This window comes from Perognathus longimembris, chromosome 6, assembly GCF_023159225.1.
Source record: "Perognathus longimembris pacificus isolate PPM17 chromosome 6, ASM2315922v1, whole genome shotgun sequence".
Taxonomy (NCBI): Eukaryota; Metazoa; Chordata; class Mammalia; order Rodentia; family Heteromyidae; genus Perognathus; species Perognathus longimembris.
The window spans coordinates 36,552,960-36,576,910 of record NC_063166.1 but is presented as its reverse complement, the minus strand read 5'-3'; the positions used below and the strand labels follow the sequence as shown (position 1 = coordinate 36,576,910).

The window sequence follows — 23,951 nt, the reverse complement described above, 5'->3', positions numbered from 1 at the left end:
AACTCTGGGCCTGGGCACAGTCCTGAGCACTTTAGCTCAAGACTAGCCCTCTACCACTTGAGCCACAATACCACATCCAATTTCCAGTTTTCTGGTAGTTAATTGGACTTTCCTGCCCAGGCTGGCTTTCAACCATGATCCTCAGATCTCAGCCTCCTGAGTAGCTAAGATTACCCTATGAGCCACTGGCGCCCAGCCTCACTATTTTACATTTTAACTTTTTGCTATTTCACCACCGTTTTCACCATTTGGAATTATTGTGGCTCTGTTTCATTCAGCCTCTTCCCTTTGCCCCATCTCCCCCTTCCTCCCTGCTCCCCCCACTCCTCAATATCCTTGGCCTACTTCATATTTTCACTTCTCAGTCTGGTCTTAGAGGTATCAAGGGCACATAGTGCATTTGCACCTATTGAGTGCAAACTTTCCAGGAGCATCTCTAAATTGGCAGAGGGCAGTGGGTGCATTGATGAAAAGGGTCCCTCTGGTCCTGATCACTGACTGCTTGGACTGCTTGTGATTCTCCATAGGTCTTCTGCGAATCACTCCTGATTTGAAAAATTGTCCATTTTGAGATAATGTTTGTGATTAAATATATAAACATATTAAATACTACTATGAATGGTGCCATTACTATCATTTATAGAGGCTGTCCCTGCATTTTACAGATAACCATTAGTAAAACTACAGTGTCCCCGTGAGGCAGACACCAGGCTAAGACATTTTCCATTTCCTTCATCCTTATTGAGATGTAATTCTTTTTCTTTTTTCAGTGCACAAAATAAATATAAAATTGAGATGGAATTCCTATCTTATGCTTCACCCATTTGAAGTACACAAGTCAGTTGGTTTTAGGGTATTTTTTTGTTGTTAATTTTTATCTAATTGTAGGAATGTACCTTGCTTTATCTTTTCATCATTTGATAGACATTTGGGTTGTTTCTGCTTTGTTTCTGTTCTACCTACCTTCATGTACCTACCTACCTAAGACTATTACCTTGTCTTTGATTTTGATAAGTTTTGTAATAAGAAAGCCTGAGCTTCTTCCATTTCTGTCTAAGTATTAGTAACATCTTGTCTGTTTTTGTAGAAAGATCAGTTAGGATAATGGGAATTGCATTCAACATGTGTATCAATTTGGGTATTGTTTTTTGTGTGCGTGTGTGATGCTGGTGATAGAACCCAGAGCTTTGCCCATACTAGACAAGAGTCTACATGCCGAACCCTGGTAATTATCTTTTAAGTTTCTTTTTCTTTGTTTTTGTTTTGTGCTGGTCCTGGGTGCTGTCCTTGAACTTTTTTGCCTAAGGATAGCACAATACCACTTGAGCTACAATTCCACTTCAGACTTTTTGGTGATTAACTGGAGATAAGAGTCTCACAGACTTGTCTGCCCAGGCTGGCTTCAAATCACAATCCTCTGTTGTCAGCTGGAGTCCCCAGCATCAGCCTTTTTCTTTGTTTTATTTTATTTTATTAAATTTATTTTTTATTCTTTGTGGTAGTATTATAAGTGAAATCATTTTCTAATTTAATTTTTTCAGTTGTTTATTGTAAAAACACATTCCAAATTTATAGATTTTTTTTTCTAATTGTTTTTGTGTAGTTGATACACAGAGGGATTACAGTACAGATACAGCCAGTATAATAATTCTTTTTGAACCCAGGCTGCTTTTGAACTGTGATCCTCAGATTTGTTTCCTGAGGAGCTAGGACTGCAGGCAAGAACCATCATCCAGCGTTTCATTTCTCTTTAAATATTTTTATTTGCATCTCATAAGTTTTTATAAACTGTGTTTTCTTTCTTCTTTTTGTTTTTTTTGTGACAGAGTCTTGCTATTTAGCCTAGTCTGATCTCAAAGTTGTGATATGTGATCTTAGAATTATAGGCATACACAACCAGGCCAAGCTGTGTTTTCCTTTTCATCCATATCATTCTAATTTCCCTTATGATTTCTACTTTACCCATTGGTCATTTAGAATTGTATTGTTCAATTCCTACTGATTTATAACTTCCTAGATGGCTTCCTGTATTGATTTCTAGGTTTATTCTATTATAGTTGGTGAATATACTTCAAATGATTGCAATACGATAACATATGGTCTGTCTGGCTTGTTTTATCCTTTAGCATATGATCTGTCCAGGGGAATATTCCACACCTGTTGGGGAAGTCTATGTGCTCTAGAGTTTTGGGTGGAGTGTGTAAGTGTACTTTTAGATCAAGTTGGTTTATGGCACTGTTCAACTTTCATTTCCTGTTGATACCCATTTTCTCTTGAAGGTTTGTATAACTACCCCATTTTACAGGTAAGAAAGGATGGAAATAACATGTAGTACAAAAAGATACATGTGTGCTGTCAGACTTAGAGACATGTTTTTAACTAGTATGTGAGAAATAATTGGAGAAAAAAAAGCACTGTCACTATTCTCCCTATTCTCAACACAATCCCATGTTGTCATAAGGTTATTTTCAGTGTTAAATTGTTTTTATTTTCATGCTAGACTTGCCCACTATTATATAGTGTGCATAAATAGATCCAGGGAGCAACCATTTATATACATACACAAATTTGTATATGCATATATGCACAGGACCGGACCAAACTCTCAGGGTTTTGTGCTCTAGGTCCTTTTGTTTTTGCTCTGTGGCTGGCTGCTCTATATAATTCAGCCATGCCTCCAGATCTGGCTTTTTGCTGCCTATTTGGAGTAGAATCTCAAAATTTTCTCTTACTAGTTTCAAGCTTCTCTCTTTAGAGCTAGATGCTGATGACTCACATTTTTAATCTTAGCTGCTCAGGAGGCTGAGATCTAAGGATTGTAGTTCAAAGCCAGTTTGGGCAGAAAAGTCCAGGAGAGACTAATCTCCAGTTAACTACCAAAAAGTTGGAAGTGGAAATGTGGCTCAAGTGGTAGAGCACTAGCCTAGAGCAAGAAAGCTCAGGGACAGTACCCAGGCCCTGAGTTCAAGCCCCAAGATCAGGTGGGGTCTTTAGATCTACTGAGTAGCTAGAATTTGTAGGTATGAGCCACCTACTAGAAATGGCCATAAGTTTTTGTAGCATAGCTTTTTTTTTGCCAGTCCTGGGCTTGAACTCAGGGCCTGAGCACTGCCGCTGGCTTCTTTTTGCTCAAGGCCAGCACTCTACCACTTGAGCCACAGCGTCACTTCTGGCTTTTTCCCCCCCCCCCCTATATATATGGTGCTGAGGAATCGAACCCAGGGCTCATGTATGCAAGGCAAGCCCTCTACCACTAGGCCATATTCCCAGCCCTAGCATAGCTCTTTTTTTTTTCCCAGACAACAATTAAGTATTTATTATCATGCATATAAACATGTATATTATACTTAATATATTACTATAATCAGTAATTACCAACAATTCATATTATCAATGCATTATATTTAATATAAATATGTGGAATAGAATAGAAATGTCTCATGGTGCATATCCCCTAAGTGAAGGTGAAGTATTTTTTTTAAATCACACTTTTTTTTCCAGCAATATACTGAGCCACAATGTAAAATAAATTTCTTTCTTTTTTTTTTTTTTTGTCAGTCCTGGGGCTTGAACTCAGGGCCTGAGCACTGTCCCTGACTTCTTTTTGCTCGACGCTAGCACTCTACCACTTGAGCCACAGCCTAGCATAGCTCTTAATATTATCTTTATGTATATTTCTGGGTTTTTTTTTTGTTTGTTTTGTTTTTTGCCAGTCCTGGACCTTGGACTCAGAGCCTGAGCACTGTCTCTGGCTTCTTTTGCTCAAGGCTAGCACTCTACCACTTGAGCCACAGCGCCACTTCTGACCTTTTCTACATATGTGGTGCTGAGGAATCGAACCCAGGGCTTCATGTATATGAGGCGAGCACTTTACCACTAGGCCATATTCCCAGCCCTTTCTTCCTTCTTTCTTTCTTTCCTTTCTTTTTCTCCCTCCCTCTCTTCCTCCCTATATATATGGTGCTGAGGAGTCGAACCCAGGGCCTTATGTATACGAGGCAAGCACTCTTTGTCACTAAGCCATATTCCCAGCCCCTTTACGTATATTTCTACTGAATAAATACTGTTTATTAGAGGTACTTATATTTATACATAAACGGACATTTTCTTTGTTTCTTTTTTGTGTTGGTTTTTTTCTTTTTCCCTTTTTTGGTGTTATTTAAGTTTGTATTCAGGGCCTCATACTCACGAGACTGACACTTTACCACTTCAATCATGCCCTAAGCCCAAATAGGCCTTAGGGATGTTTTTATTTGTTTATTTTTTTTGGTGTTACTGGTGTTTGAACTCACAGTCTTATACTTGCTAAGTAGATGCTATACTTGTGCCTTGCTCTCAACCAAGGGAATGTGTAATAATTTTGAGGCTTACACTGCTTTTATTGCAAACCATCTTAATTAGGAGGAGAGAATTAAATTATTGGAGGCCAAGTCATCGTCCTAAGTGCAGAATTTTTGGAAGATTCTTAATTTTTCAACAGTTTAATATTAACGTGGCTTAGTTTTGTCCATTTAGAACTTGAGCCCAAGTGAAAACAGTGTTGGGAAAGAGTTCTCAAGGCTTAAAGTATCAGATTGACATCCTGCATGCAAGTTTTTTTCTGAGTCTCAGTTATTAGAACTCAAAGCTCCATAGTGACAATCTGTATAAGAAAATGTTCCATTACTAATCCTCGAAGAGTTACCATTAGGTAACTCTATTTCTCAGTAGTAGTACCCTTTTATATAAATGATAACATTATCTATACCTACCATGTAGAAGTACTGTGATAATTAATAAATTAACTTCATGTAAATACTTAGCATAATGCTTATTAATTAGTACATATAAGTAAGTGACTGTTAAGAGTGAACATTATGTAATGCCAGAAAATAAATTGATTTTTTTGTTTTTTGTTTTTTGCCATTCCCGGGCCTTGGACTCAGGGCCTGAGCACTGTCCCTGGCTTCTTTTTGCTCAAGGCTAGCACTCTGCCACGTGAGCCCCAGCGCCACTTCTGGCCATTTACTATATTTGTGGTGCTGGGGAATCGAACCCAGGGCCTCATGTATATGAGGCAAACACTCTTGCCACTAGGCCATATTCCCAGCCGATTTTTTTTTTTTTTTGCTATACTAAATTTTCAAGTTTGAGGTTGTCATCTTCTGCAGAAAATTGCTAATAGTGGGTTAAAAGAACATTTGATCACAGTAAAATCATTACCTCCTTCATTTGTTGGCAAAGCAGTACTTTTGAGAAAAAATTATAAAAATATGACAACACAAAAATGTCCCTGAGAGAGTTGAGTTATATTTATGTGCTCCAGTGGATCTATTCCAGAATTGGAGATTCCAGTCATAAGCTATGGTCTCTCATAACCACATACCTGTTTTACATTAATCAGAAGCCAAAACTGCCCTGGGATATGTGTGCAGGAATTAAAAAGAGTTTGATAAACCCTGGTTTTAAGAGTTGTTGAAGGAAATCAGTGGACTGAGGATTTGGTGCTCAAAACCAAAACTCTTTTTCCTGTCTCCCTTCTTCCCATGGTCTGTCTACACCTGCTAGGGTTGAATAGCACCCATTGCTCCCCTGTGGGGCTTCAAAGCCACACTGAGCTGAGCAACTAGAGAACCTCCACCTCAGCTTCCCTGGGCACCCAGGGAGCCCACACACAGATGTCCCCATGCCATTTTGTTTGTGACTTGTAGGCCTTCCCTATAACTGTACTAGCTTTTTTTTGACATTGCTCTCTATTCCTAGAGTAGAACTTCTTCTGATTTCCCCATAGTATAGATTCCCCATCTCTTAAACTAAAGCTCAACAGTAGTAGTTCAGTGGTAATTAATTCATGTCTTCTGCATTCTCAAGGCCCCAAGTAACACTCTCTGTCTTTCTCTCTGTCTGTCTGTTCCTCCCCCCCCCCCACCCCCCACACACACAGAGTAGATCTCTATCTCTCGGAAGGCTTGATTCCACAAAGCTGGCCTGGACACAGTGTCCTTGTCCACACAGTTTACCCTTGATTTCTGTTTGATGTGGACATGTGTGATTCACACCTGCTGTGTGCACTTTTGTGTGCATGTGGTTTGTTGTTTATTCATTGTTATTGGTTTTAGTTTTTTAGTGATTTGTATTTTTTGTGTTACTGTGTAGCCCAGGCTGTGGTTGAATTCATAGCCCTCCTGTGTCACCCATTTGGTTGCTGAGATTATAGGCATGCACCACCATACCCAGCTTCGTACATGTTCTTACAGATGAACTCTGCCCTCCTGTGGTTCCTGTGAGAGGTAGATCCAGGTTGCACCCCAGAATTTTTGTTGCATAAATGGACATAGAGAGCCGAATTATTCATCTCGTAACATGGGCTCCAAGTACTACATCCTCTTCAGGTTTCAGGGAGTTCTTAGCTAATACTGAAATGCTTGGAATAAAGCACCTCAGTGTATTTCCTTTGGCCATTTGTCATTTCATGAATGAGTGAATATCAGTTGACCTTGTTCCTTTTTTTTTTTAATACTCTATAGCCCAGGCTTGGCTTAAACTCATTATGTAGTTGTGAAGAGCCTCACACTTGAGCTGCCTCTATCTCAATTTCCTGACTTACTGAGATTTACAGATGAACACACCCTAATTAGTTGGTTATTCTTGTTTCTAAATCTAGTTTGTCCTTTGGTATAGTTTCCTCTATCTTAGTTGTTTTTTGTTTTGTTAGTGTTGTTGTTGTTTTGATTGGTTGGTTGGTTTTGAGATGGGATCTTACTACATAGTTCAAGCTGGCCTTAACCTCACAAAATATCACAGGCCAGCCTAGAAATTGTTATCCTCCTGCCTCATTCTTCCAAATGCAGGATTTACAGATATTTGTTACCACATCTGGCTTCCTTCATCTTAGTTTTGTGAGTGAATCCTCTGTAGGTTATTGTAGCAGTAAAATAAAACAAATATCACAATAAAATAGTACATTGCATTATGTAGTAAGTAGTTTTCTTGACAGATACTTTGCCACACTGATAAAACTCATTAATTTTTTTACACTTTAATTATAGTAGGTAAATGTACAAGGCATTTTATGCCTGCCTGTCTGTCTGTCTATCTGAGGCATGGTCTTACTATGTCCCAGACTAACCCAGACTTCTGTGTTTGTACAGTCTTCTGGCTCAGCCTCCATGTGCTAGAACTACAGGCACATGCTACTGAACCACTTATGACATTGTTATTTTAAAACTAAGTGTATTTTGGTAAATAGGAGATGAGAATGTTCATTTTAATTTGATATGTGACCATTTGGGCAAGTGACCTTTTTCAGTGTTACCTATCAATGTTTTACCCTTTCTGGTTCTTTTTCAAGTTGCTACTTCCTTGTCAGCATTCTCAGTTTTTTGAAGTTTGAAAATCCCTTATCCCCAGCCTTTTTACCCATAACTAACTTTCTAAGCAGAATAATCGCTTGCCATCAAGTACAAAACATGATTCATGGAAACATCACTGTGGCTACTGCTTATAACTTTCCCCAAACTCTTTATCAGCTGCTCCCACATTGAAAATTTGGATTCAGCAGTGCTTGTCTTCCAAAACAAACTTGGGAAACTGAGCCAGAGCACACCCTGCAAGGGAACTTGCTGTAGGAAAAAGGGCATTGAAGTTTGCAGCTTTCAAATTTTCTCCAGAGAGTGCTGGGTTGCACAGCTCTACAGAAGTGATCTATGAAAGAGAATGGAAACAGACTTCATTTAGGACAAATCTCATCTCTAAAATGGGTTTGGGCAAGATTTATTTAAAGTTTTTTTGCAGATCATAAGTGCCTGGAAAATAGGCAATTAAATTATACTTTGCTCCTTTTGTAGACTGTAGACCTTAAGTTATAGAGAGTTAGGCTTAAGGACATGCTGAAGACTTGGCAGGAGAAAGCCTTCATTGACAAACATACCTTGTCAATTCATTCTGAAGGAGGGGGATGGGTTCTCATTTCAGAAATAGGAAGGTGAGGAAGGGAAATCCCTGGAACATCAACTAGTTGCTTTGTCACAAGCTTTGCTTCCTAATGCAGTGGGCACGATTCTTACTGTTACTAAGTGTAGGAGACATCGGCCATGTGGATGCCAGGGGATAGCAGATAGTCTTCAGGAACAGAGGCTTATGTGTTCCTGTTATGCTTGAAGAAAATCTTAGCTGAGAAGAAGTGTGACTTACTCCATGACAAATGATACCATGGAGACTCTGGATTTAGCATGCTACTCTCAGATGCTTAGGCTAAGCCAACCCTTGGCATATACAACTGAACTTAGGTACCTGGAACAGGTGGCCAGCATTAAAGAAGAGAGGAAGCAGAGGTAGGACAGTTTCTCCAAAAGCGGGGACAGTTACTTCTTTTACTCTCAGTGCCCAGCAAGAGGAAGAGCCCTGTGAACTTCTCTCATGGTCATATTGAGTTTCTGAGGACACCCTGTAACTTGTTCTGGTACTCGCTGCCTCTCAAGTATAGAGGTAACCACCCAAAAGTTCAGCCAGTCCCATCTTGAAATGAATCTCTTAATCACCTGATATGTATTCAGCCTGCTACTATATTCCTCTGGGGGAGGAAAGGTAGTAGTCTAGTTCACATGCAAGAAATTAATGGTGGGATAAAAATCTACAAGTCAGCCTGCTACACACTAACGTATTGTTTCCCTTGATTTTATTTATTTATTTATTTTGTTTCCCTTTAAATATTCTTCTCCCCTTTCTTCCGGTGACAAAGGCTTGACACTTGCCTGGGGAGACCTGGGACTTCTAGATTTAAGTGATCCTCTTGACTCAACCTCCCTAGCAGTTATGACTATAAACTTACTGGTTCACCTGATATTTTGCCAGTCCTGGGACTTGGGACTCATTGTCTGAGCATTGTTCCTGGCTTCTTTTTGCTCAAAGCTAGCACTCTATCTTTTGAGCACTGTTTCTGACTTCTTTTTGCTCAAGACTAGCACTCTAGCTCTTTGAGCCACAGCGCCACTTCTGACTTTTTCTGGTTATGTGTTGCTGAGGAATCGAACCCAGGGCTTCATGCATGCTAGGCAAGTACACTATCGTTAAGCCACATTCCCAGCCCCGAAACTTTCCTTTTTAAGCTGAAAAGTAACTTAATTATAATAATCTATTCTCTGATCATTCAATTTAATATGCTTTTCACTCTCTTGAGAGTCTACATTACTAAGTGACCATCATTTTCCCTGAAGAATGAACACATTCATCACAGTCAATTCTTTAATCTTCGCCTAATAGCATTTTCAAGAAGTAAGTTTTCAGTAAGTTTCTTCTTTACTATATTTAAACATAGTCTTTATTGACTCAAGACCTATGTGCTGTTATTTTCACTTTGGTAATGGTTTAAATAAAGACAGTATTTTTTGTGATACTCCTGAGACCTTTGAACTCTCTTCCTTTTTGGCTGCATCTGATAAGGGTCCACCACAGAATGGTCAAAAGAGTCACTTTCATGTCTAGTCTGTTAGGAAGATTAATTTTTTTTTTTTTTTTTTTTTTTGGCCAGTCCTGGGGCTTGGACTCAGGGCCTGAGCACTGTCCCTGGCTTCTTCTTGCTCAAGGCTAGCACTCTGCCACTTGAGCCACAGCGCCACTTCTGGCCATTTTCTGTATATGTGGTGCTGGGGAATCGAACCCAGGGCCTCATGTATATGAGGCAAGCACTCTTGTCACTAGGCCATATCCCCAGCCCCAGGAAGATTAAATATTAAGCTCCAGACTAAAAAAATTATTCTTCCCTTTCTCATTTTCCTTAATGTTGATGTATAAATTTACAGAAACTATTTAACATGGAGATAACATAGGCTTTATTCTAAAAAACTGCAACTGAAAATAGTGCTTTGTGGAATAGCTGTGTGTCATGCCTAGATTTTCATTTCTGAATTTTGCAAAACTTCATAATTATTTGACTATTTCTCCTGCTTTTTATTTTTTAATTGCTTGCTCTGTGACATTTAAAAATCTTGGTGTAGATTTGCATTTATACTATTAAATGACATTCTCTGATCCTCTTCAGGATTTTTGCTTTGCAATTTAGAAATCTATACATAGTAGAAAGCTGCCATTATTCCCTAAAAAAGAGTAGGCAAGAGTGACTTATTGTATATTTTTATTATTCAAATAACAGAAAAAGCATAAGGACACTGGGTAACATTTGCTTACTCCTATAATCCTACCTATTCAGGGCTGAAGATTGCAGTTCGAAGTCAGCCTGGACAGGAAAGTCCATGAGACCCTTATCTTCAATTAATCACCAAAAAGCCCGAATTGGAGGTATTGTTCAAGTAGTGGAACATAAGCCTTGAGTGAAAAAAACTAAGGGACAGCACCCAAGCCTTATGTGGTGCTGAGGAATCAAACCCAGGGCTTCATGTATGCTACTAGGCCATATTCCCAGCCCCCCCTGCTTTTTTTTAAATTTTAAAAATTACTATCAGTGTATATTACTAATTGTGCAAAGGGATTTTTATTACATTTCCCTATGTTCTTTGATCTAGTTCACCACCTCCATTACTATCTCTATTACTCTTTCTTTTCTATCTTTCTCCTCTTTTTCTCCCCCCCCCCCCGCTTTTTCTTAAAACATTTTTAATGGGTTTCAAAGTTGACCAATCTGAATTACCAGTCTATTGGATAGCCTAGTTTGCATTTGCTAGCATTCACATTCTTCAACATATTTTTTCTTTTGTGTTTTTAATTTCTCCTTTAATCTCCTTAAGAATAAGCTTAATTGTATAAGAGTTTCATTCATGTTTATATACATGCATATAACATACTTGATCGTATTTATTCCTCATCACCTTCTCTTTTCCCCCTCCGCAATCCCTATTTTCTTCCAAACAGTCCCCTTCTTCCATTCCTTTCAAATATACATACATGTATATGTGATATAATGCATAACTCACACATACATTCTGCATGAGGGGAAACATGATACTTGTCTTTCTGCATCTACCTTATTTCACTTCATATCACGATCTCCAGTCTCATCCAGTGTCATGCAAATGACATAATTTCATTTTTCTTAATGGCTGGATAATATTATATAATGTATACTATATACTTATATAGTATATATTTTGTGCATAATATATTTACATATAAATATTCATATTTTATATTATATAATAACACACACACAAGGATAAAGAAAAAGTGTCTGGCACCTGTAATACAAATCCTAGCTACTAAGAGTCTGAGATCTGAGTTCAAAGCCAGCCCATCAAGGAAGTCTATGAGACTCTTATCTCCAATTAAACACCAGAAAACTGTAATGGTGCTGTAGCTCAAAGTGGTAGAGCACCAGCCTTGAACCAAAAAGCTCAGAGACAGCCCCATTACCAACAAAAATAGGAAGGAAGGGAGAGAGGAAGGGAGGGAGGGAGGGAGGAAGGGAAGGAAGGAAGGAAGGAAGGAAGGAAGGAAGGAAGGAAGGAAGGAAGGAAGGAAGGAAGGAAGGAAGGAAGGAAGGAAGGAAGGAAGGAAGGGTGAATTTTTCTTTATCCACTCATCAGTTGATGCGCACATTGACTGACTTATTGGTTGGCTATGGTAAATAATATGCAATAAATAAGGATGTCTAGGTTGAAATTAAAGAAATCAGCACAGTGCATTCATTTCATTTTGAAAGAATAGTTGAAAAATGTATATGTGGCTAGTGCTTAATTTTTTACTTCCTGATGAAAGACCTCAGTTATGTTAGAGAGAGCTTGCTCATAAACCTGTCCATGCACAGGGACATATTAAACAGCAACTAGGCATTTTTTTGTTCTATCACTGCTTTTCAGATTTATGATTCTGGCTTATAAGTAGTCTTTTATAATTTGGCTGACTAGTTGCTCATGTTTGTATCTGAGGCTTTTTTTCTGTTTTGGCAAAGGCAGTGTTTGTCTTTTCTTTTTGAAGATGAAGCAAATGCAAAAGAAATTTTTCTCATGAATACAAGCAGTGCATTGGTTTTGACATTTTGTTGAAGTATTTCAAAATCTCAGTCTTACCAGGTAAAACTAGTAAATGACACCAAAATCTGGAGCATCATGCCTGCCCACACTTGAACAGCCAGGCATTATGGGAGCTGGAAATTAGGTCACAGCAGGCTAGGGATAGGAATACTGGGAGCGAGATGAAAGGAGAGCTTACAGCTACAGCATATCTAGGTTACTCTCCATCATGCCACTTCCCTGATGTCTGAGGACTTTGGAAAGATCTTGAATGTGTTTTCAGTTTAGTTTAGTAACACAAAGTAGCAAAGCAAGAAGAGAAGGAAGAGCCTGGTTTCCAGCACTAGATCACAAATTTGAGATCAGAGGTACTGGCTTCATTTCTAGGGCAGCACTTTCTTGGACTTCATATATTGCGTTTTTCTGTCTTTGTTTAATATCCAACCTGTCTAACTTGTTTGAGCTGAGCAAGCTAGTGCTAGCAAACACTAAAACCATGCCCACTCTTCAACATTTTTCTGATTTGCTAAGGAAGGTGATTAGCAGCCTCCCACCCCATTTTCCCTCCTAAGAAGAGAACAGAAAGCACAGAAACTGTATTTATTTATTTATTTATTTGGCCAGTCCTGGGCCTTGGACTCGGGGCCGGAGCACTGTCCCTGGCTTCTTCCCGCTCAAGGCTAGCACTCTGCCACTTGAGCCACAGCGCCGCTTCTGGCCGTTTTCTGTATATGTGGTGCTGGGGAATCGAACATAGGGCCTCGTGTTTCCAAGGCAGGCACTCTTGCCACTAGGCTATATCCCCAGCCCCGTACTTATTTATTTTTGATCTGAGGTCCCCACCTCCCCTTTGAGGTGTGTCTGGGTGTCTGTGTGTATGCATATATGCATGTATATACAATCCTATGTATAAGCTATTCTTTTAGGGCTCTAAGGTCCCTCTTGGAGAGATTATTTGCCTTTAGTAAAGATAGGTTATATTTCCTTAAATCAGAGATTCCTTTTCATAAAGGGCTCATTGGTATATGGTATCAGCACTTCACTCTTAATTTTTCATGCTTGCCAGGCACAGGTGGCTCATGCCTGTAGTCTGCTATGGAGACTGAGATCTGAGGATTACAGTTCTAGGCCAGCCTCAACAGGAAAGTCCATAAGACTCTTAACTCCAGTTAATCACATAAAACCCAGAAGTGGAACCAGGAATGTTGGCTTAGTGGTAGAGTGCTTGCCTAGCATGCATGAAGCCCTGGGATTGGTTCCTCAGCACCATATAAACAGAAAAGGCCAGAAGTGACTCAAGCGGTAGAGTGCTAGCCTTCAGCAGCACAGTGATGCTCAAGAACATCCAAGCCCCAGGACTGGCCAAAAAAAAAAAAAAAAACCAGAAGTGATGCTGTGGCTTAAAGTGGTAGAGTGTTAGCCTTGAGCAAAAGAGTTCAGGGACAGTGCCCCGGGCCTGAGTTCAAGCCCCACAACCCCCCCCACCTCCAAAAAAAAAAATCCAACTCACACAGGAGGTCTGCTGTTCTGATTTCTCATGTAAGAAAACTGAGATCCACAATAATACATACATCAGTAGTTTTTATCAGCTCTCCTCCCTCCCTGAGTTGCTGGTGGTAGAACAGTATGCTGCTCTTCCCTTGGAGCCTGTCCTTTGATCTTGTCATCTCTGGATAGCAGAAGTGGCATGTTTGTCCTATTTGAGATAAAAGGTTGCTATAAACTGCTACATTCTTAGAAGGGGTCTGTCACCATGCTGATTTCTGCAGGTGATGATTCTCTTTGAGTTTACTTATGAGAACTCTCCCTCTGATTCTCCATTTCTTTTCACTTGTTTCTCACTGGCTCCTAAATACATAAGATGTTCCCAAATGGAAGTGGCTGTCTTTTATCACCCTGTTCTGTTCTTGTATACACTACTGTACCCTCCACTTTCCTGTTGGGGGCCTGGTATAACTGTCCTGGGAAAAGCTCAAGAGTGGCAGACAGTGGCCTAGCATTGCCTTCCTGTAATGATAGTCATCCCTTCTTCCATTGCAAAAAGAAACAGCAGGCAGACTGCCGGTGGCTCATACCTCTAATCCTAGTAGCTACTCATGAGGCTGAGATCTGAGGAATCTGTTTGAACCCAGCCCAGGCAGGAAAGTCCAAGACTCTCATCTATTAAACTACTCAGAAAAATCTGGAAGTGGCTCCAAATGATAGTGTACTAGCCTTGAGCACTGAGGCTTAGAGACAACACCCAGGCTCTGAGTTCAAGCTCCCAGCCTGACAAAAAAGGAAGGAGGGAGGGACGAAGGAGACCTAAACCACACACACAAACACACACACACACCCCACTGAAGAGAGAGTGTATCAATTCCTTAACTGTTTCCTTTCTCCCAAAAAATGTACACTTGGGTTTGGTTTGACATTGTTATTTTAGCCTTGTCACAAGGGTGGGACTGCTGGTGATTTCACTCAGAGGTTATGGCTCTCTGCCAGTGAGGCTTTGGAGGTGGTTGTTTCACTTGGGTCCTATCCACCTGAAACTGTCGGTACAAGAGCCACTTCACTTCCTGGACAGTACTGGCTGTGAGTGTAAGAGTTAGATCTCAGGCTATAGTGGAAAGCATGAAGAAATTGAGAGAGCTTATTTTGGGGAAGAAAGAGTCCGTTTTACCATGGCAGCTGTCCTAAAATAGTTAGAGACTATTTCATGGGGAATGATGGCTTTCTCTGTGTTTCTCTGGGTTCTCATAGAAAAGATCCAAGCCAGTTGATTTCAGCTCTGCATGAATGTTTAGATGTGAGAGAAGTCAACTCAACCAATCTCTGAAGTCATTGGATTTGTGTGTGTAAGGGAGAGGAGGGTCCTGGAATGTGGTTCCTGACCAGCTTTTGCTCAAAGCTAGTGTCCACTTGAGCTACATCCCCACTTTCCAGATTTTGTTTTATTTTTATTTTTTTGTAATTTATTGAGGATAAGAGTCTCACAACCTTTCCTGAGATCTGTCCTCAGATCTCAGTCTCCTGAGTAGCTAGGATTATAGGTATAATCCACTAGCACCTGTCAAGTCTTTGAATTTTTTAAAGAGCCTGCCATTTTCTTGTTTTTGGTTTGGTGGTTTGGTTATTTATTTATTTATTTATTTTTTGAGCTAAGTCTCACTGTGTTGCCCAAGCTGACCTTAAACTCCTGGGCTCAAATGATCCTCTTACCTCAGCCTCAGCCTCCCTATTAGCTAGGATGACAGGCCTGACAGCATGCCCATCTGTTTTATAAGCAGGTGTGCAGGGCGAAGACAATGTATGCAGAGTGGAACAACTGAAATTAATCTAGCAAAACAAGGGCATAGGGGGGTGTATAAGATGTACTGGTTCAAAGATCTGACAGTTGGGAAGAGCACCTACAATAAAAGGTTGCTATTGATAGATCCAGGCTGCCTGAAATGTCTCTCCTGATGAATGTGAACATCAGGATAGGAGCAGGGAACTAGAGGAGCAGCTAAGCTGTCCTAAGGAGACAGCTAGAGGACGTTGTCCCTGTGCTCTTTTGTAAAGCCAGAGGGAGTATTAAAGGAGAGGGATTCGGGAGCTGAAATTGTCCTTCTGCACCCAAAAGGATGCCTGGGAGACTGAGAAAAAATACTCTTTAGACATCAGAATTTCAGCTCAATCCATCAATGAATAAGTGTTTGTACAGAAGTCCGGAGGGGTTTTGTCAAGGAACAAGACAGAAAAGGAGTTGCCAAGAAAGAACTGCCTTCTCCAAACTATATAAAGAACTCCAGATAAAAGAGCAGAGATGGTGGTCCTGCCCATAGTTCCTCCAGTAAGGAGTTATGAGTTATAAGCAATGGAAATTAGAATGTCCAAAAGTGTTTGTCACTAAGAAATGTTCATTCTTCCTTTGAATTGAGATCCCTTAACTTGAATAAAATTGACCTTTGTCCTTACACTAACACTGAGTGCCAGTCATTAAGGTGAGAGAAAACATCTGTTCTATAGCTCTATTGCCCAAGTATTGTGGGAAAGTGGGGCTTGTAGAGGAAGTCTGGAGTGGAGGCTGTGGTCTATCCAGATCCATCCCTGAACAGAGGCAGTAAGAATTAGCACTGGGACTGAGGTATAGGTCTTCCCTTTTCTATCATCACCATCTGGTCACATCATCCTCGTGAGAAGATGTGGAACCTGGCTGACCAGTGGATGGGTGAGCACACTATCAGAGCATTCAACTCAAGCATACCAAGAGTCCTGGGAGCAGCCTGGCCTAGGCATTCCCACAGCAAGCCTGCAGATAGGTTTATGCCTCATGCCCGACTGACTTCTAGACTTTTCTGAGAGTGCTGCCTGTTGGGTCAGCACAGCTGTTTATGCATCATCAGACCTTCTTCCATGCCCTGGCACAGCTGGTGTGATCTGCCTCTGGACAAGCATGACTGAATGTGAACAACACCCAAATTACTAGAAGGTACCTTTGCACTGACAGGTTGACACCTTTCCTTCCCCCTCCCCCAGATCTCCTTTTACTCTTTGTACTCTATCCTCCACTTGCTTGCACAGACTTTAATTTATTACAAAGCATTAATCAAGTCTCTTAACCCTAAATCCTTCTCCTAGGCCTTTGTTCTGAAAACATAAACACAAATCTTTCTGGAGACAGGCTTTTCTTGTACCAGAAATGTAGATTGTGGGACTTTTTCAATCTTATTTCTTTCCCCTTTGGGTTATCACAAGGCATGGTGGGACAAGAAAAGCTAGCACCAGCTACAGATGGGAATGTATCTATAACCCAGCTACTAGAACCTGTTTGGACCAGTTGCCTTCAGGCACATTACAGGCTCTCTGTTTTAGACTCCTTTGCACTGACAGTGACCTTCCTTGTAATACCAGTTGCTCTGAGTATCAAGTAGTTCAGTTCCTCCATTAATAAACCAATCAGGAAGTTAAAGCTGGAAAGTTAGCAAATACTGGCAATGTCTAGATCTCTCCTAAACTCTAAACTTCAAACATAAATTAGATACGGAGGGCTGAAAGACTGCCACTTCAACTAGATAATCTTTAGTTTGGGTCACATTTAAACTTGTTGAGAGTTTCCCGGGGGATTTTGCATCAAAAGGAATTTTAAGAATATTAAATTTCCCAACTTCCTTTGTTAGGTATTTATGCTTAGTAAACTTAAGCAAAGATTGCTGGAATATTGGAAGATGGATCTAAGAGAAGTTTGATCTGTGTATCAAAATGTCAATATTCTAGGCAAATACTTAGCCACATCTGCAGACAATACAAAGGGCTAAAGAATTTCACTAGGATTCCAAAGTTATCACAATGTACCTTCAATATCACCTGCAGGACTTGTGAAAAACCCTGATTGCCAATCTCTGCCTCCAGTTTCAGGTTCAGACCCTCTGGAGATTTATATTTGCAAGAAGTTATAGGTGATGATGATGGTGGTTTGAGGCCCATGGTTTGAAAAACAAAGCTATAGGATAATAGCTTTGGGCTGGGAATATGGCCTGGTGGGTGGTACAGTGCTCACCTTGTATACATTAAGCCCTGGGCTTGATTACTCAGTACCTCATATATAGAAAAAGCCGGAAGTGGTGCTGTGGCTCAAGTGGTAGAGTGCTAGCCTTGAGCAAAAAGAAGCCAGGGCTCAGGCCCTGAGTTCAAGCCCCGGGACTGGCAAAACAAAACAAAGGATAATAGCTTTGTTGTTGCCATTTTAAGGATAGGAAAACTGAGGTAGCCTAAGGAACTGTAGAGTTGCTGTGGTTACTAGATGGCAGAACCAGAATCGAACATCCCAAATGCATAATGGCTCATGGACCACCCAGTGACGTCATAGGGTCTCTTCCTGTCCAAACTACTCCCTCATCTACTGACATTCCTGCTTGCTGGTCAGACCAAGCCAGTGTTTAATGGCTAAGAGTTTGTGTCATCACAAAATTTGGTGGCTTAAGAGCCTAAGAAAGATCAGCAGAAACTTCCTGGTTTTGGAACTGGAGAGGAAGATGTTCAAAGATAAAGGAAGAGAGGTATGTTTTAGTGATTGGTCTATTTCCCAGAATTACGTGATTGACATTCAGCTCTTACACAGGGTTTTAATTGGTTTATCTCTGATCTCTTCAGTATTCTTCTGGCCAGACCACCACATAGGCTCTTCTTGAGGCTGGTGGTACAGCTCAGTGGTAGATAAGGCCCTGGGTTTAGTCTCTAGTACTACAGTTAATCAGCTAATCAATTGATAAAATCTTCTCAAATTTTAGAAAACAAGCATTTACATTTACCGAAGGAAAAGTTCTTTAGGCTTAAAATCAGTATCTGCCTCCCAGTTGTAAAACAAGTATCTAATAGTATTGAAAAGTACTCCAATTTAGATTTCTTCATTTCAAAAAATACTTCCCTAGTGTTTCTGTTTATCACTATAAAATCCCCTTTAAGGGTAATGAATGACAAACCAGACTGAGAGAAGCTTGATCCATGTATCAAAAAAAAAGAAAAGAAAAGAAAAAAGAGTTGACATCCTGGTCTGATAGTTATCCAAACATGCAGGCAGATCACAAGGCTAAAGAATTTTACTAAGATCCTGTGGCAAAAACTTGTCTTGATTCCAAATGTGCCAAAATCACTCTGTATCAGGATTCCTGCTGTTGAAGGATTATGTTTCCAATGGAAAACGGTAGAATTTGATTTGATTAAACATACTTCAATTTCATGTTCACTTTTTCTACCTTTCTACTAGGTGCGTGTGTTTACTTTGAATGACCAAGGGCAAATTAATTCTAATAAGAGGGAAAAAAAATTAACCTGTGTTCTTAGCATTTGTTGTTGTGGGCATTTTCCATTAAAGTCCTTGTGATATGACAGTGTTGGCCCTATGATGCAATACTAGATTTGTTCAGGATGTATGTTATAGGAGTATTCTGAGGAAAGCAATTTGTACATATGTTTCATTTGTCCATTCCATGATCAAACAAGTATTTATGTTTATTTTTTACCCATTCAGCCATTTGGTGGATATTTCTTAGCCACCTACATATATGCTACTAGAGGCTGCTGCATGCAGAGAACAAGATAAATCAAGTTCTTACAACTTGCAGATAGTAATGTTGATTGACTACAAGGGATCATGCAAGTAAATACATGGCAGTTTAGTTTCTGAGTAGGTAAGAGAGAAAAGTGAGTAAAGGAATAATGTAGATGGGGTAATTTGATTAAAATAGATTACATGCATGTATGTAAATACCACAGTGAAACCTCTTGGTACAGTTTTGTGTGTGTTGGCAGTACTGCGGCTTGAACTCAAGGTCTAGACATTGCTCTCTCACTCAAATAGTGCTGCACCACTTGAGCCACAGCTCCACTAATTATTTTTTTGTGTGTAGAGATAAGAGTCTCATGGACTTTTTTGTCCAAGCTGGATTTGAATTGAAATCCTCAGATCTCAACCTCCTAAGCAGCTAGGATTCCAGGTGTGAGCCACTGCCACCCAAATGTACAATTTATACCATCTTAAAAAAAAAAAAAAACCTGGGTAAGTGGGCTTGAGTATTTAAGTGGAATGTGAGTCTCAGGGAAGGCCTCTTGGGAGGGGTTGCATGATATGATGCCTGGATGGCTAGGGCCAAGCCTGGGAAGACATGAGGTACAGCTTCCCAGGTTGGAGAAGCAGCAAGTGCCTGAGCCCCCAGGACAGGAGCTCATTTGGATGCCGGTTTGGACACCTTAATGAAGGTTATCTGCAAATCAGAAAGTATTCTGAAGTTAGACTAGTATGATTCATTAGACTTGCAGCTAGGAAAGAAAAACTAGAGTGGTTTCATTTTGATTAAAGAAACTTGAGAGAAGTGTAATAGTCCTCTTGCTTGCACTGTTGAAAGAGCTGTCATGTGGAAGACTGTAGATCAATACCATGTTGCCCCTAAGGACAGACGGACATAAGGGTTTCTGATTCCATGTGCAGAAGACAGGGTTTTATAGTGAGAATAAAATGGAGACACCCTTGTTACTAGAAGTATTCGAGTAGAACTAGGGATGCTTTCTGCTTGAAGAGGGAGTTTGTGTGCCAAGTAAGTAGCTGGATACTACAGCTCAGGCTCATTGTCATTCCCTAATGTGGGATTAATGGAAATTAGACAGATTATATCTTAAAATAAAGCTACAGAGAAAAAAAGACCTCCAAAAATGAGGAGATAGTTGTCTCTTCCCATCATCTCTGTTATGGCACTACCCTAAGGGGAGGAGGCTGTCACTAGCCGATCACGATGGATCATCCCACATCCCATTCGCCTTTTGGATGAATGAACTGCTGAAGTTCCTGCCCATGTTATGGTTAGAATTTTCACCCTAAAATGGAGCTTTGTTTGTGGGTTTTGTTTTTTAATGTTGTTGGCTTATATCAGTTATAGGGGCAGGGGCTCGGTGTTACATGTCCACACATGTTTTGGTGTTCTGTTTTGTTTGTGCTGGTCCTGGTCTTGAACTCATGGCCTTGGCACTGTCCCTAGGCTTCTTTTGCTTAAGGTTAGCAATCTACCACTTGAGCATTTTCTGAGTAGTTTATTGGAGATAAAGATCTCATGAACTTTTCTGCCCTGACTAGCTTTGAGCCATGGCTATCAGATCTCAACCTCCTGAGTAGCTTGGATTACAGGTGTGAGCCATCAGCTCCATACATGTTAACACTGTATTCTAATCAATTACATCTTTTTCATCAACTCGCTGGTTCCTCCCTCTAAGAAATAATGTCCCCAACTGGCTTCCTTGTTCCATTTCTATACTTGTGAGTAGTCTATTTTGACAATATTCAGTCTTCTTTATCCTCCTCCTATACACATGCCCCTTTGCTTGTGTTTTGAATTTGAGGTTCTAGCCAGGCTCACTCAGAGAACCACGGTGGATTGCTGTGTCCATCAGTCTCCATTACCCCAGTTCACAGAGTCCTTACTTTGACCTACCTTCCTCCCTCTGCCTGCAGTTTGGGTTGTTTTTGTTTGTTTGTTGTTGTTTTTTGCCAGTCCTGGGGCTTGAACTCAGGGCTTGAGCACTGTGCCTGGCTTCTTTTTATTCAAGGCTAGCACTTTGCCACTTGAGCCACAGTGCCACTTATGGCCTTTTCTATATATGTGGTGCTGAGGAATTGAACCTAGGGCTTCATGTATATGAGACGAGCACTCTTGCCACTAAGACATATTCCCAGCCCCAAGTCATGCAGTTTTTTAGACAAGGACAAAGGCTTTGTAGTCCTCAAGCCAGACTGTAGATAGGGCATGTTCTGTTCGAATGCTAGGCCACAAGATAGGAAATGTGTAACAGCTTAGTACAGAGGCCACCAGAGAGGAAATGCATAGGTTCTGGAGATTATAGCACTGAGATTCCAGCCAATATTGATGACAAGACTTTTGGAGGCAGTCTGGAGTCACCAATGTTGAAATCATAGGCACATCATAGTTTATCTGTGAGGCCACAGAACTCTAGATTTCAACTGCCAGGTCTGTAAAATGGAAATAGCAATCTTTGTAAAGTTCCCACAAGGCCCTTACCAGGTTCTGGTGCCATCCGATTGTCTTCCTTATTTTGGTGACAACAGTTTCTCTCAAGATCCTAAGGTCAAAAAAATAGATTACTACTCTGTATTTGTATCATAGGATTAAGAATATGACCCCAAAATGTGCCAGTGAGGTTTTATATTAGTCACACATTAATTTTTTTACTATTTTACCATATTAGCTATAGAAAGAATTGATTTTGTTAATTTAATTAAAACTATGACTAGGTTATTGAGAGTCCTGATTTGGTAATAATTTTAGTTGCATTTACACTAAGTAGTTTATAGAGAGGTTACAATTCAACATGTCAGTTTATGAGTATAATGCATCTTGATCAATATCACCTCTTTCATCATTTTCCCATCTCAACCCTACCCACCCTAAGTTTTTAGTACTAATTTATATTCCCTCAAATTATGCTTTCTTAAATCTTAGATGCTTTTTTAAAAAAATGACATTTCTAAAATTGGTATGACCTGTACAAGAAACGTCAAAAACGAACTCTCTACCCTTCCTTTTTATCTCTAAATGTTGACATTAACAGATGGTTTCCTCCAATCGCAATCACTTTGATACTTAAAACAGGGCTGTTTGTGTCTGTTAACTCTGAAGGTGTTAGATGGTTAAGAACTAACTAATAGACAATTCTTACCTAATAATCTGACTGTGGTATCGTGATTGTAATTCTTGTCTATTTTCTCCCACTAGATCTTTGCACTTCACTGCACTAATTTCCCATGAGAAAACAAAGGTTTGACTTAGCCTCCTCTCCTAAGTCCTTTATCCTCAAGGCCAGGCCACATCCTCAGTAGTTCTAGCAGAGGATGGCTGGGGAATGGTGCTGTTTTGTCAGGGGGCAGAGACCAGACAGGAGGCTAAGAACGAAAGAGGTCCCATGGCAGTCTATAGCACTGTGCATCCACATATGTTTAGAAAGGAGGGCTACCATTGTGGGACAGAAGAGTCTTGACCACCTCAAATCATATGTAGCTGCTTCTCCCCACACCGCCCCCCCCCCCAGCCTGTTGCCTTGAAAAAAGACAACAAAAAAAGTGAGCTGAGCTGCTTCCCAGAAGTATGACAGGATGGTGCGTTAAAACATGACTATCCTTTCCCACTCTTAAGTACTTTTGCAGGGTCTAGGAATGCAACTCAGTAGAGGGGAAGAGAGGGAAGGGAAATATAGGAGAGAGAAAGCAAGCAAGTGGGATGCTGGTGGTGGTGGTTGGTAGAGATACTATTAAATAGTTATTTTCAAATAGTTATTTGTAAAAAGCTGCATCTACATTCCTATATCTGGTATAGTTTAACCCCATTCTAGCATAATTTTACTTCATGATGGCGGTGGTGGTGGTGGTTGGTTATGGTGGTGAAATATTTTTTTTGAGTTTCAAAATAAAGACTTCTCTTTTTTTCTTTTATGTCTTGGGACCTTCTTTGGGTGCCTGTTTTAGAATTTGGTCACTTAAATCAGGTCAGCTGATTGGGATTTGAGCTGAACCTCATGCTTGCTAGGTGGGTATTCCACCACTTGAGCCATGCCCCTAGCCAACTCTTTCTCATAATCAGTTGGCCAGGTGGTTTCGTGAGCTATAAAGTTCCTTAGTATCAAGAACAACATAGAAAAGCTTTCAGGCTTTATGTATTTGGGACATCTGCTTTGTCAGCATGTCTCAAATTTGATCCTCAGAAAGCTTCCAAAGGCTACAGCTAGTAGGTGGAGGGTGGCTTCTGCAGGTCAGTGCAGTTACTGGTATATGAATTAGTAGTGTCATATAGGGGCTTGGGAATTCTTTATTGTATAGAATATGTGTCCTAAAATAATACTTTTTGTCCAAGTTAGTAGAACAAGTCATCAGATGGCTTGTTTCTATGTCTGTAATGCTCGTTAAGTTCAGGAATGTCTTCTAATAAACAGCAAGATGTTGAGCAACACTTCTGGATAGCACTCACAAGAGCTTGAAGAGAGATTCAGGAGATTATGACGTTTTAAAAAGATAGAAGCTACTATAGAAATCATACTCCATATCAGGATCTGCAGTATAGCTTGCCTAGCATCTATGAAGCACTGGTTCTATTCCCAGCATTGCAAGCACTAATAATAAAATAAAATGCAAGTACCAATGCCTACATATAAAATCTTAAAAAAGGAAAAAAAAATAGAAGCTGGGTACCAGTGGCTCACACACACTTAGGAACTGGGATCTAAAGGTTATAGTTCAAAGCTAGACTGAACAGAAAAGTCTGCGAGACTCCATTTCTAATTAAATAGCAAAAGAGGTGGACTGGAGATGTGACTCAAATGGTAAAGACCCAGCTATGAGCAAGAAAGCTGAATGTGAGGCCCTGAGTTCAAGCCCCTATACTGGACCACACATATGCATGTATGTGTGTACATACACACACAATTTTTAGAAGAAATAGGTGAAATGGATTGTTGTTGCTAACTCACATTTTGAGTGTCTGTCTGTCTGTT

General features: G+C 40.2%; 1 protein-coding gene and 1 long non-coding RNA gene across 10 annotated transcripts in view; both read left to right on the top strand.

The window, feature by feature from the left end:
• The window catches only part of Rreb1 (ras responsive element binding protein 1), a 153,918-nt gene that overhangs the window by 90,505 nt on the left and 39,462 nt on the right, over positions 1–23,951 (top strand). The gene's annotated exons all lie outside the window — the stretch shown is intronic.
• LOC125353094 lies at positions 5,072–23,950 on the top strand. The gene is made up of 5 exons (XR_007211261.1): positions 5,072–5,889; positions 9,854–9,859; positions 12,798–12,817; positions 16,334–16,336; positions 23,936–23,950. It is a non-coding gene; the product is annotated as an uncharacterized LOC125353094 (long non-coding RNA).